The sequence below is a fragment of the Calliopsis andreniformis genome, chromosome 9 (genome assembly GCF_051401765.1).
Source record: "Calliopsis andreniformis isolate RMS-2024a chromosome 9, iyCalAndr_principal, whole genome shotgun sequence".
In the NCBI taxonomy this organism is placed as follows: Eukaryota; Metazoa; Arthropoda; class Insecta; order Hymenoptera; family Andrenidae; genus Calliopsis; species Calliopsis andreniformis.
The window spans coordinates 9,620,211-9,632,602 of record NC_135070.1 but is presented as its reverse complement, the minus strand read 5'-3'; positions in this window follow the sequence as shown (position 1 = coordinate 9,632,602).

The window sequence follows — 12,392 nt, the reverse complement described above, 5'->3', positions numbered from 1 at the left end:
TAAACTGCATCGTAAAAAGTCTCGCGAACAAGGTGCATCTCGCAGTGGAGTCATACGAAGAATAAAAGGCTGCAAAATGTGTGAATGCACCTCGAATCTCCTCTCCATGCAGAGGCGCAGAGAAGGGGGCGTCGAAACGGTGGGGGTGGATGAAGAGTAACCAGCAACTTAAAATCCCCCGTTCGCGTCACGCTCGACCTACGACTTTCAAACTCATCGTCTCGCTTGATCGTCGTCAGAGGAAAAAAGAGACCGCCCGGTAAGTATCGAGGAATCGAGGCGGAAGGGTTGCGAGGTTGCAGGTGAGCACACCGCCGGATTACCCTCTACCTGCCAAAGTGATGTGGGTTTAGGCGAGCGTTCCTAATAGCTCCGAAACGGTGCACGAGTCGAGGAGCAAGCTAGGCGGATAGATAGATGGCTAGACCGTCGAAAGGAGGAGGGTGGAAGCGAGACAGCGTTACAGAACTATCGTGTCGCTAGAGGAGGATAGGTCGATAGACACAGGGACACCGAAGGACAAAGATAAACCCATGCCGATCGAGGGGGTAATAGAAGAGGACGTAAATACAGAATAAGAGGCGATAGACTAAACAGAGAGGGCGGACGATAGAAGGTGGCTGGAGGGGTAGTTTGGAACGGAGATCGAACAGACCAGCCGTGACCAATTTGCGCCCGTTCGTGCTCCCGATTCTGATCCCGATTCCGTTCGCTCTTGCTTGCATACATTCACGACCCTTGTTCACGTACACGCCTCACGGTGGCACATAGAAACAGTGCCGATGTCGATCTTCCCTGCACGAGCCCCGTAGGCAGGGGCCCAGGGATGCCAAAAGATACTCGTCAGAGAGGAAAGTCGCGTTGTGTTGTCGCTCGTTGTGTGCGTGGCCACCCCAAAAGTTTCACGCCTATCTGGACCGACGGCACCGCCGCCTCCATTCGCGCCACGATAATTGGCCAATTAAAACCGGCCGAGAGCGTTCGAGTTACCTGGCATCCGATAATTATACGGTATCCTCGCGGTGGTTCGACCACGTATCCACGCGACCAAGGGGGCAGTCGGGAAAGGGAGAGGGTCTCCCTCCTGGACGAAGGGAGGATCCGAGCCGAAGGAGGGGGAGGGTTGCCTACGGAGGAACCAGGGGGGTTGGAATCGACTATTCCGATTACGTGGCTTCGGATTCTACGATTCCCTTTCTCTCCACCTGCTTCTCTCTCTTTCGTCCCTCCCGCCACCCACCGCTAACCCCCCCACGACCCACCGAATGGTCTTCCTCTCGACGTCCTGTCCTCTTCCACGTAAATCAATGCGGCCAGCACGCCCTCTCCTTAACCCCGTGACGCATGACTGGAATATTCCTCGGTTCTCCGCGTTCATCCGCGGTCTGTTTACCGGGAATCGTTTTCCAGGTGTCGATACAATGGCGCTCGATTCCGCTGAAGGGGTGGCACGGTGAGATCGAATGCTTCGGCATTAATTGAACATTCTCAAGCTTTGGAGATTAGAGCACTCGTGTTTAAGGGTTTTACATACTTGGCACATTCGGTTGTTTTACTAATTGGTAGCACAGACACGCCTGGTTGGAGTTACGTTTCTCGAGTTGGCAGCTGAATTCATGAGCAGATAGGTGGCTCTGTTTCAAGAATTGGATTGGAATTTGAGAATTTGAACAGTTAATGATTTAATACAGTTTAGAAATTTCGAGAATTTGTGAGATTTCGCAATTGTAATATTTGAGAGCTTGAAAATCAGGAATTCTGTGAACCGAGATAGGAAGCTTAACTATAATCCGAAATTTTTGTAATTGAACATAAGATATTTATGTTTCTTGTGAGTAGACGATCGCAGAATTTCCTTCACCTCTTATCATAAAATAAAGTTACATGGAATAGTAAATAAAACATGTACCTCTTCATTTATATTTAGGATTACATGTGTGTCTGAGAAGATATTGAGATGGGAAGCCATGTTTCTCATGTACGAAAAATAAGATAGACTCGATGCCTGGATATTTCCTTCAGTCCATCGTGAAAAGGTCTCAGTTTTTCATTTAGTAATTACTTTCTACTCAATCAAGGATCGTCTGAACACGGTAACTGAGTCGGATGGAGACGTACAAGCCGCGCGATCCGTGATGTATGTCTCATTAAGAATGTTCCACTTTGATTCATTCCAAAGCCGAGTGATTGATCGTTTACCCCTAATTAGAGATCGGGGAAGTCGTGAAAAAGTAGATGAAATTACGCGTGACACGAGCGGAAATTAGGTTCGCGGAGAACAGAATGATGTATGAGCGTTATACTTCAGTAACCGTAGCGACAAGCGCGCTAAGATACTCGTGTGCCTAGTGGTGGCTTTATTTCCGATACTGGCTAATTATCTTCTTAATTGGAAGCATAGTTTTCGTTTACATTTGACTTTCTTTGTAATAGAAAATTCCTTGAAGGAAAGAAAAATCTTTTTTCTGCGCCGAAATAAAAAGAAGATACAAGTATTCTATAAACCTTTACGACTTTTAAGCTACTCGTATTCTCGTGAAGATTTCTCCACATTCGCGATGTAGCAGTAGAATAACGATGACATTTGACGTATAATCGTGTAAACGTTAATTGTTGCAGATTACTGACTCGCAATTAACATTTCCTATAGACTATTGGCTGGCGATTAATGTTAATTATTGAGCCCTGCTTTGTTCAGTAAAGCTCGATTGCGAGCGATTATTGCGCCACAGCTTATCGAGTTAACATCATTAGGGGATAGTGCGAGAATGAACACATGGTCGCAGGGAAAACGGAGAATTAGGCAAATCACATTTTCTTGAGCTCGTTAACCCCACTGTTCAACGTTATAATATCACTTTAAATAAAATTAAACTATTGTCTGCTTCCTAAGGAATTTTAATAACAATTCTAGAAAGTTGTTTCCTAATGAATTATATTCACAAAATAGTCTTCACCAATCTTCAATTTTTCTTTAAATTTCGTTCAACCAGTTAATTTCCAGCTTTTGTAAAGCATTCTACGTAGACTAGTAAAAAATAATACACTAGGCACCTATTGTTTTATCTACCCTTGAAATTTTCCCTCCGATCCGCCCTTTTCATCACCTCATATTAAAAGAACCCCCAGCAAACTTTATCAGCAAGTGGAACCCCTTAATGCCAGTAATTTAGATTTTATCCGTGGAAGGATTAATAGGTCAATCCGCCAAGGTATCGCACTTTACACCCCCTCTCTCCCTCTCATTCCACTTCGTCCAAGGATCTACCAACGGCCTTATGCACGGGATATCGCGAACAATACCCGTAACGGGGAGCATAATGGACCTAATGACGGCGCAGCATTCCGGGTAATTCGATGTCAAGGAGGAGGACGATTCGGAAAGGACGAAGCGTGCGAATAGGGCCCAAAGGAGGTGATTACGCGGTCGGAACGCGCGGGGACACCCACGTGCTCGCTTACGCGCGTAGAACGCGGTAAAAGGGACGTCGATGGTACATATATAATATATCGCATTAGGGGTCGCCTCGTAGGGGCGGAGGGGGCGAGAGACAGGGCCAGGGTATCGCTTACGCGTTATTATTGCAGCGATACGACACGCTACGGTGTCACCCGTGACCTCCCATGGGGGTCCACGGCACCATATCATATACAATGTAGGTACCAACTGTCACACCATTGGCGAGGCACGGGGATCCCATGGAAACTGGCTAGGCGTGCTTTATGGTGCGTCAAATTAAAAGATTCCCTCCTTTGCGTTCCCTAACTGCGATCTGATCCACTTGCACGGCTCTCGGCTACGGCTCAGCTAAACGCGTTGTATATCTCACGGTTCCCAATTCGGATTCGACCATCGGAGATTGTGCTCGATGGCGAGCCTTAATCTGTCGCTAATGAAGCGCGTTTTGAGCGATTCGGATCGAAGGAGTCTGGAATTCGATAGAGCGTGAATGCTACTTGGGTTTCGGTGCTCCTGAGCCTCTGCGGGCTGATTTGGCTTTTGGGTTCATTTCGAGGGTAATTTGTAAACGAGAATCAGGAGGATCTTCTACAGTAATAGTACGTCCATAGGGTAAGTTCAGTGGTCGATGGAAACTCGGTGACAGACAAAAAGCGAAACCTTTACACTAGTGGAATTGTTTAAAATTTTTTTGTAATTTTAATATAGATAATGTGTAAGTTTATTTAGGTTTATAATCCTGGTCTGTATTTAATATGACATTAACAGAGAACCTAATAAATTTTGAGTAAAATTTAAGTTCAATGGTCCAACAATTTGACAACATGATTAATTATTGAAAATCTGTATGTATTTGTCATGCAATACGAGTAAATGCAAAATTTGTGCTATGATAATTAAAACTAAAACAATTAACGTAAGTTTCTAAAAGAATACAAAGGGATATCGAATACCCTGTAACAAATCTCCAAATTCTATATGTAGAATGTTCAAAAGGCAAACTTCTCACTGAAATTCTCTCATATTTGCGGAAGAATTAGTCGGAGAAATGAAACGACAAGTGTTTGATCTAATTAAGTACCACGATAATTTATCTTCTCCGCACAACAAAGTTTCAGCAGAGTATCATATCTCTCTTGTGTGCCAAACAAGTGATTCCAGATGTCTGACCCAGAACAGAGATACTCAGTGCTTCAGCTCAAGAAGAAAACAGACGAAGAGGCCTTTTGCGAGAACGGATTGGCGTATTTGATCTCGGAGAGGATCAAATGGCTGCTTTTACAGGGACACGGAGATTACAGTATAAGAAGAGCTACAAAATATCACAGAATTGCCCGCGAAGGTTAAACGAACGGAGTGATGTTGAAACACACCGCGATTCAAGATAATCCGTTTAATTTTCCTAGCGCTAACGCTGCGCCAGTGTGTCACACGGCGTTCTCCTTCATTAATTCTCGCCGTGGCTTCCCCTTCGAGTGGAAAATGTCTCTATTATACGGCCAGAACGTGTAGCTTAAAAACTTCGAGCGTTTGCTCGTATGCAGAATAAGTTGTGATATATGACACAAATTGAGGCAGAATATTTTGTGACTCTCAGCTTGTTAGCTTTTATTCAAGTCTATAAAATAAGGGAGAATTAAGAGGGAATTCTGTGGTTATTTTATTTTCAGATGAGATTAGAAGTGCACAAATATATTAAAAATTACAAAATTTTGTAAAATATTTCAAGTTTAGTATAGATATTAGAAATGATAATTTTCGAAATATTTTCTCGAATTACGCGTGGAATTATATACAAAGTATTTAGTAGAATTTTTAAATAACATATTGTAAGAAATTAAGAATTATATGAATTATTTTTACAATAAACTTGTGCGTTAAAGTATTCTAGTTGTAACATTCGATTAATAAATTAATTAAGAAATTCATGTGCTAATAGTCATAATCAGCTACTCATATGTATATTATGGCTTCCAGATGTCTTAGAGTTATTGTTTATAAAAGTTCTCTAATGCAGGGTTTATAAAAGGAGAATACTGACTGTAACTTTCAAAGGGTAATCAGTATGCATACCTAAAATACCAAAGTGAAAAATAATTATGCGACAAGTTCTATCAATCTCCAAGCCTAAACTAATCCCTAAATATCGGTCTGTGTTACGTTCAATCATATACGATTAATCTCAGACATTCTTACTACTATGCAATTATAATTACGTATTTAAAATCAACATTATCAATCATTCAAAGACTCATATATGTTCATCAAAAGATACATTGTTTCACTGTCACAGAAACCAACGCTAAGATGTATACTAAGCCATCTAACCATTGCCAGAATCATTTCTCCCGAGGAATGCGCAAAGTGGCCGTTTTGATCGACCAGGAACGCCGTTCGAATTCTGGCGACGATTTGTGGCTAATCGGCCGTTATTATCGGGCCGATTTGCCACATGACGGGATATTTATGCGCGGCCGACGGCTCCTCGAGCGCCTTCACCCTGACGAGTCCCTGTTCGAATCTCGAGTATCCTCGATAAATCACGGTAACGAGTGAGCCCAGTCGCGCATAGTCCAGGAAAAAATTGTCGTATCTCGTAGCCACGCAGACCAGAGAGTGGTGTGGAAATTGAGTTTGAAATTTAAGATGGGGAATCGCGAACTTGATGACCGTCTTCAAAGTTTATCGTGGATCCAATTAGCGGCTATTCTAGTGGATAAAGTTACGACTTTCATACCTCAATCGTTGGTGTCTATTTATACGTACAGTAGAAAGGGATAGTTGTTATTTATAGATAGTTGTAGGATAATCTTATTCGTTGTATTTTGTCTAAATGTGGAAGGGAGGAATGAGTTGGGATCTAAATCTTCTCACATGAATAGATTTCAACTTTGGTGGTATATTACAATTGAAGTTGTATAATATATATTCGACAGGTTTTTCTTGTCATATTTTTTCCATTTTTGAGGTGTGATGTGAAAGATGTGATTCTTGAACTCTATTCACTGTGACACTACAGGATCGCACGACATAAGGAAAATGCAGCAGAATCTATTTGCACACAACTACGAAATGGTATAACATCCATCATATTCACTTCATATATGTCTCTCAGATCTTCACCTTGTGTGATGTCTGTAGAACCTATTTGAAGAGAGAAAAAGTAAATGAAGATAGAAAAACGAATACACACTACAAGACTCCTTCCTAATAAAGTAATAAAACCCTTCCAAAGGAGAAACAGAAAGCCTTCAGTTAGTTGAGTAACGCCAGAAGATAACAAAAAATAAAAATAAAAAACCATATAATATTAGACGTCACATCGTTTGAACATCCATATGAAGACTTCAAGTTACCTCAACTTTCAAATTAAAAAATCGCTTGTAACACGTCCACTCAACTCATAAAAGAAAACCAAAGGAAATAACTTCTTCGACAACATAGTTCACCAGCAAGAGGTCATCTACAGCCAAGTGGCACGAAGGACTCGGAGAAAAAGCGGAAGGACGGCACAGGAACCTGGGTAATTTCTGCTCGATCGGTTTCGCCGTGGACCGTCTCCTTACTGGCCACGGGCTGCACAGTCGCGCGTGCGGGCGCGGGCGCGGATGGGGTGACATCTCATTAGGGAGACAAATTGCTTCACCTCTCGACTCTGTATACCGTCCTTCTCCCTTGCCCTGCGTCCCTGTGACGCACAGGAGCGCGACGATACCCTATAAATAGATACTAACCACTTTCCCCTGCGTCGTGGTGCGCACGGAACGCGTTCAGAATGTGCAGAACGCGTGAACGCAACGGGACAATTCGATCGAGCCGATATACTCGGGATACGTCTCCACCGTCGGCTGGTTGCACACTCGCGGTTGCCCCCGAGGTCTTCGCGGATCGGCGGGGGGACAGAGCGATGTAATATTCGCGCACACGGGGGCGAGAGATGGCTGTAGGTACGGAATAGCGCAGAGGAGGACAGAGGGAGGCGCGAGCAGAAAAGGGGAGAGCGAAACGGCTGTGGCTGGTAGCCGGCGGCGGCGTGGAAATGTATTAGGGCTCGCATAGCTAAACTAATTGGTTAAATCTGTTGGGCCGCATAACTGGGAGGCTAATTGGGTGATTTCCTGACAAATTATATCCACCCCGACGACTACGCCTACTCGGTAGCGGGACCGTTTGTCACTTGACACTTTGAAGAGGCGAACGTCCAACTGGAAGCTGAGGAGGTGGAGGTTCGAGCGGGCGAGCCGAGGGGTGAAGAGGCCGAGGAGTCGGCCGCTAAGACAGAACTGTCCAAGTTTATTCGCGCCCGGCGACCTGACGCGGACTTATAGACTCGTTCGTTTACGTTTCGCGTACATCTTGAGCGTTTTTGCCCCGCGTCCTTTCACGCTCGCGTTTCCCTCCCCCTTCGAGGCCCTCAACGACCGACGAGCATCGCGACCAATCTACCGTTCACCTCCTCTTTCTGCTTCTGCCTCTCTGCCCTCCAGAGGCAGGGATTATTTTTACTAACGAGCCGCGATGGGCCGCGGCCGTAAGTTCCGCGCGAAATTGCCACCGACCGCGTCGTTAATACGCGTACAGTCGTTAAGAATTCAGACGTCTCCGGCGTGGCGGCGTCTCAGACACGCGAGGACGAATTGAAAGTTACGAGACACGGTGCCAAGCAGCGGCCTTTGTGCCGCCCTACGACCAAGAAACCGCGGCTACTGAGATCTCCTTTTTTCCGTCGTCGCCCAAAGGATGGTCGACGCGTTCCACTTGGGACGATTATTTTTTAGGGATGAGCCAGATCACAAAATTATGGGTATGTGAGAGGTTTGATCTGGGTTGATTTGATAGGATGAAAGTACTTTATGATATTCGTATACTAGGATAAGCGAAGTTTGGAGTATTAAGGTATGTTTGCACTAAGGCAACCGTGAGGAACATTTTGTCGCCTCTTGTTAGTGTGTAATTTAACAAGTATATATTTTAGGGCATGTATGCATATGAACTTTTTATTGTCCAGTGTCTGTCTGTGAGATGTTTCCCAAATTTGTATAGAAATATAGAATATGTGAAATTACATTAATACAACAAAAATTTTAAAAAGAGATAACTTTCTTCAAGCAGAGAACAACCAACTTTATCAAACTTTATCAAACTTTCTTAAAAATGTATGGATAACTTTAAATTTTCATTTCTATTTTTCAATGTATATTTAAGTAGATGATATACTTATCCTTGAAGCAAAAACTCAGAGTACCTATAAATAAATGAGTAAAATGAAACCACAAAATTGAATGTGAAAAATCCTTTAAAACACCAAAACATAATTTTGATACTACTTCACTTACAACCAGAAATACTTAGAACCTCCAATCCAGAACCACTATCAAAATGCAATTAAGATAAATATTAATCACAGTGTTAATTACAAAAAAGTTCATGTTCCGACACCGCATGTCCAGTCATTCACATGACTCTATGACTAGAAGTTCATGAACGATTTTCCGCATCTCAAAAAATTGATGTCGCTCGTTTTTATTCACGAGGGCCGGTTTCGTTAAACGCCAGGGAGATTTTTACTGCCAGGCATCGGGGGGCTGTCGATTTTACGCGCTTTTACTCGGTAATCGGCGAACGCGCCGTGGGGCTCCACGAAAACGTTTAAGGCCGTGAAATCGCGAGATATAGTTGCGAAAACGTTGAACGGAAGCGACGAAGCGAACAATGGGGATCCCACGTTCGGTTATGAAAATACGATTAACGCTCGTGAAATATTCACCCCAGGGGCCGAGCATTATCGAACGATACGGTCGATTCTTGATTATCGAACGCATCAGTGTCGAACGAGCCTCTGCGTTGCGAAACAGATTCTGTCTCCGTCAGCCGCGATTGCAGTCGAGGTCGGTTCTCCTATTTTTCCGTCATTATCCGCAGCTTTTTTCCCCACGAGCGTATCCCTAGCAGCGTTTTAATCGTCGCGAGGGAGTCTGCTAGCTCGATCGAATAGAGTAACACGGTATATACGGACAGAGAGGGATGAAGGACGGTGAATGGGAGCAGTTGGAGTACAGGATTGCTCTGGTCGATTCTAATTGAATCGTCCTTTGGCCTCTAAGCGATCGCAGTTCCGCCCACCGCTGCTGACGAGTGAGACGTCCGATCCTCCCAGCCTCCACGGTTTCTATTACGCGTTTCGGAGCACGGATTCCGCAGCAGATGACTCGCCTTATTTTAGACGCGATCCGCTGCGCCATCGTTTTTTCCGTTCTGCGAGCCGGGGACCCATCGTTGCCGATAATTGCTTGAGAATTAATTTTCCGAAACGGAAATTGCCGTCGGGTGAGACGCTGCGTTCGGGTAAAGTGGAAAAATGGCGGAGAAAAAGTGGAGCTTGGGGGATTCTTTGAGTATGTGTACTATAATAATTTTCAAGGGAAATGTGTGGAGTTTTTGATGAACAGAATTTAGAGTTGATAAAGGTTGACCATTTTTACATGCAATGTAATACTGAGAAGAATACATTTGATTGCCTCTGCTGCATCTGAAGATATGGAGAAATGGTCAAAGGAAAGACCATGATTCACAGAAGAAGGTGTATTGGAAAAATAACTTTGCGCAAGTTTTAATGGACATAGTATTCTTTTGAATATTGTTCAGCTTCCTATATTAAACAAATGTTTCATTATCTCAGCACCTATATCTAGGACTATCTATAATTGTTAATTATACTTTATCATACGAAACCATTAATCAGCTCTCCCGCCCATCTTTCCAAAGCAATTAAAAAACCTACTAATGCTATTCATAGTGACTCGAGGTCCCTACCACAAGTCATTAAAAAATCATTCCTTCCCAAATAGCTTCCCCCAAACGTACCAGCAGCAATTTCACGCAAAACTTAGAAAGACAAATCATACGCTTGGTCCCTTCTCCACCCACGCCACCACAGAATCCAGCAGCAAGGTTCGCGCTCTGCTCAAGCGTTATTTTTAAAAAGCTGTTCGAGAATTGTCTCTCCGTCCTGTCGAGACTTAATTTCGTCCGTGCGTCGATAAAACGTTTCCCCACCCTCTGGATCTCGACGCTTTGTACACCCCCGGTGAAGCAAATCATCGAGCGCCACAAAGGGCCAAACAGGTGCCCCGTGATCGCGGGGCAAAAACGCTCGAAGCCAGTCAGCCAGCCAGTCGACCATCCAATCCACCCCCTTGCCCCTCGGTGCTGTACATAAGACGACCACCCCTTTTCAGGATCGAGTGGGCTGGCGCGCACGCGTGGGTATTAAATTAATGTAGTCGACTCCGTAGCCGGCGATTAAACAAAGGGTGAAAATTGAGCACCGTCCTACCCCCCTCGCTGGCTAGCACACGCGCCTCGAACAGGAGCATCGACTACACCCACCCCCTGGCGATTTCCCGGCCCGATCGTTCGTAACGTGCGGTTTCCGTCATGGACACTTCCTTTCATCCGTTCACTCTCATTTTTCATTATAGTTTCCCAACTTTTTCTCTATCTGCTTTATGTAGCGTTCTATTCTGTGCTTGAACTGAAGCCCATTGTCGACTAGGTTCGATGATTTATATTTGCAGAGTTTTTACGCTATACGCTTGTTGGTATCGCTACTACTTTTTTAAGTCATTCATTATTTGTTGTTATTTTTGTTTTTGAGAAGAGTAGCTGGATTTATGTTTATGTACAGTGGTAACATTTTAATTCCTTGAATTCTATAAGTTACAAGTAGTTACTTTTCTATATCTACTTATGTCTTATCTAAGTAGACAATAGATCCAGAAGTAGATACTTTAAAAAATTAGGTGGGAAGTAATACTAATAATATTCAAACACTTGATACAGACATAAGCTGTCTTTACTCCAAAATCCACAATTATATCCTCCACTATCCCCCGCACTTAATTCTTCCACGGCGGACGAAATAGCCCTGGCCAAAGGAACAATCGTCCCTAATCTCGTGCTAATGACCATCATCGAGTGTAAGTTGGTCTGCCTTTCCACAAACGCTAGGTTCGCAGGAACGGTTTGTCGAGGGTTCGCGCACGCGTTTAATATATGTAAACCACGCGCGTATGTACATGTTCAAGCTAGGTACACATCGGCCGGCGGCCGCTGGGGCGGGCTGTTCGTTCGTTGAATGCGGTTTAATATTAATGGGAACTGATGATAAGCAGCGCAAACAAGCGTCGAGTCTCTTGGGAGAGATCTGCCTTCTGTTACCCGTGGTGCAGTGGGGCCCGCGTACACATCCACGTCAACGAGACGACGACGACGACGACGACGTCGACCTGCAGCAACCCCCTGGCAGCGTAGGGCACACACGACCATCCTTCGTTGTTTTCGGTGGTGGTCGTTTACTCGTCACGCGTACACACAAACTGCCAACTCTTACTCGCACAGATGCGTGCAAATGAGGGGCTGGAGTGGGGCGACTCTCGGTGGTACTTACTTCGGACGCTCCCAACCCCTCTGCCTCTTCCCCTTTCCACGTGGACGCATCCCCCTTTCGAGCCGCGGCTCCTCGATTGTACCCGCTAACCTATTCGGTTTCGGCGCGAGTGTTTGCTCGACAAATTAGAAAACGATCGGCGATCGACTCGCCGGAGGGAGCCAGGGGGTTGTTTGGTACGTGGGGACGACGAAACGGGGACGAGGACGCGGCCCGAAATTGCTCGCTAATACGATGTAGATTCCTGGGGCATTTGTTAACGCGTTGATCGTCGAATTCGCCATGGGTCCCTGTCCAGACGCGGCTAGCTAATCGCTCGTGCCGAGTGGAAGACTCGCAGGGGGTGGACATTGAGAATGTTTTGCGCGGGTTTGCGGGGATTTGTGTTTCGTGGTCGGGTCTTGTTTTACGAATGACTGTTTCTGATAAACTCGAAAGTGTATGTACTACTGTTTTCCTAATCTCTGTTTCTGTATTTAGTTG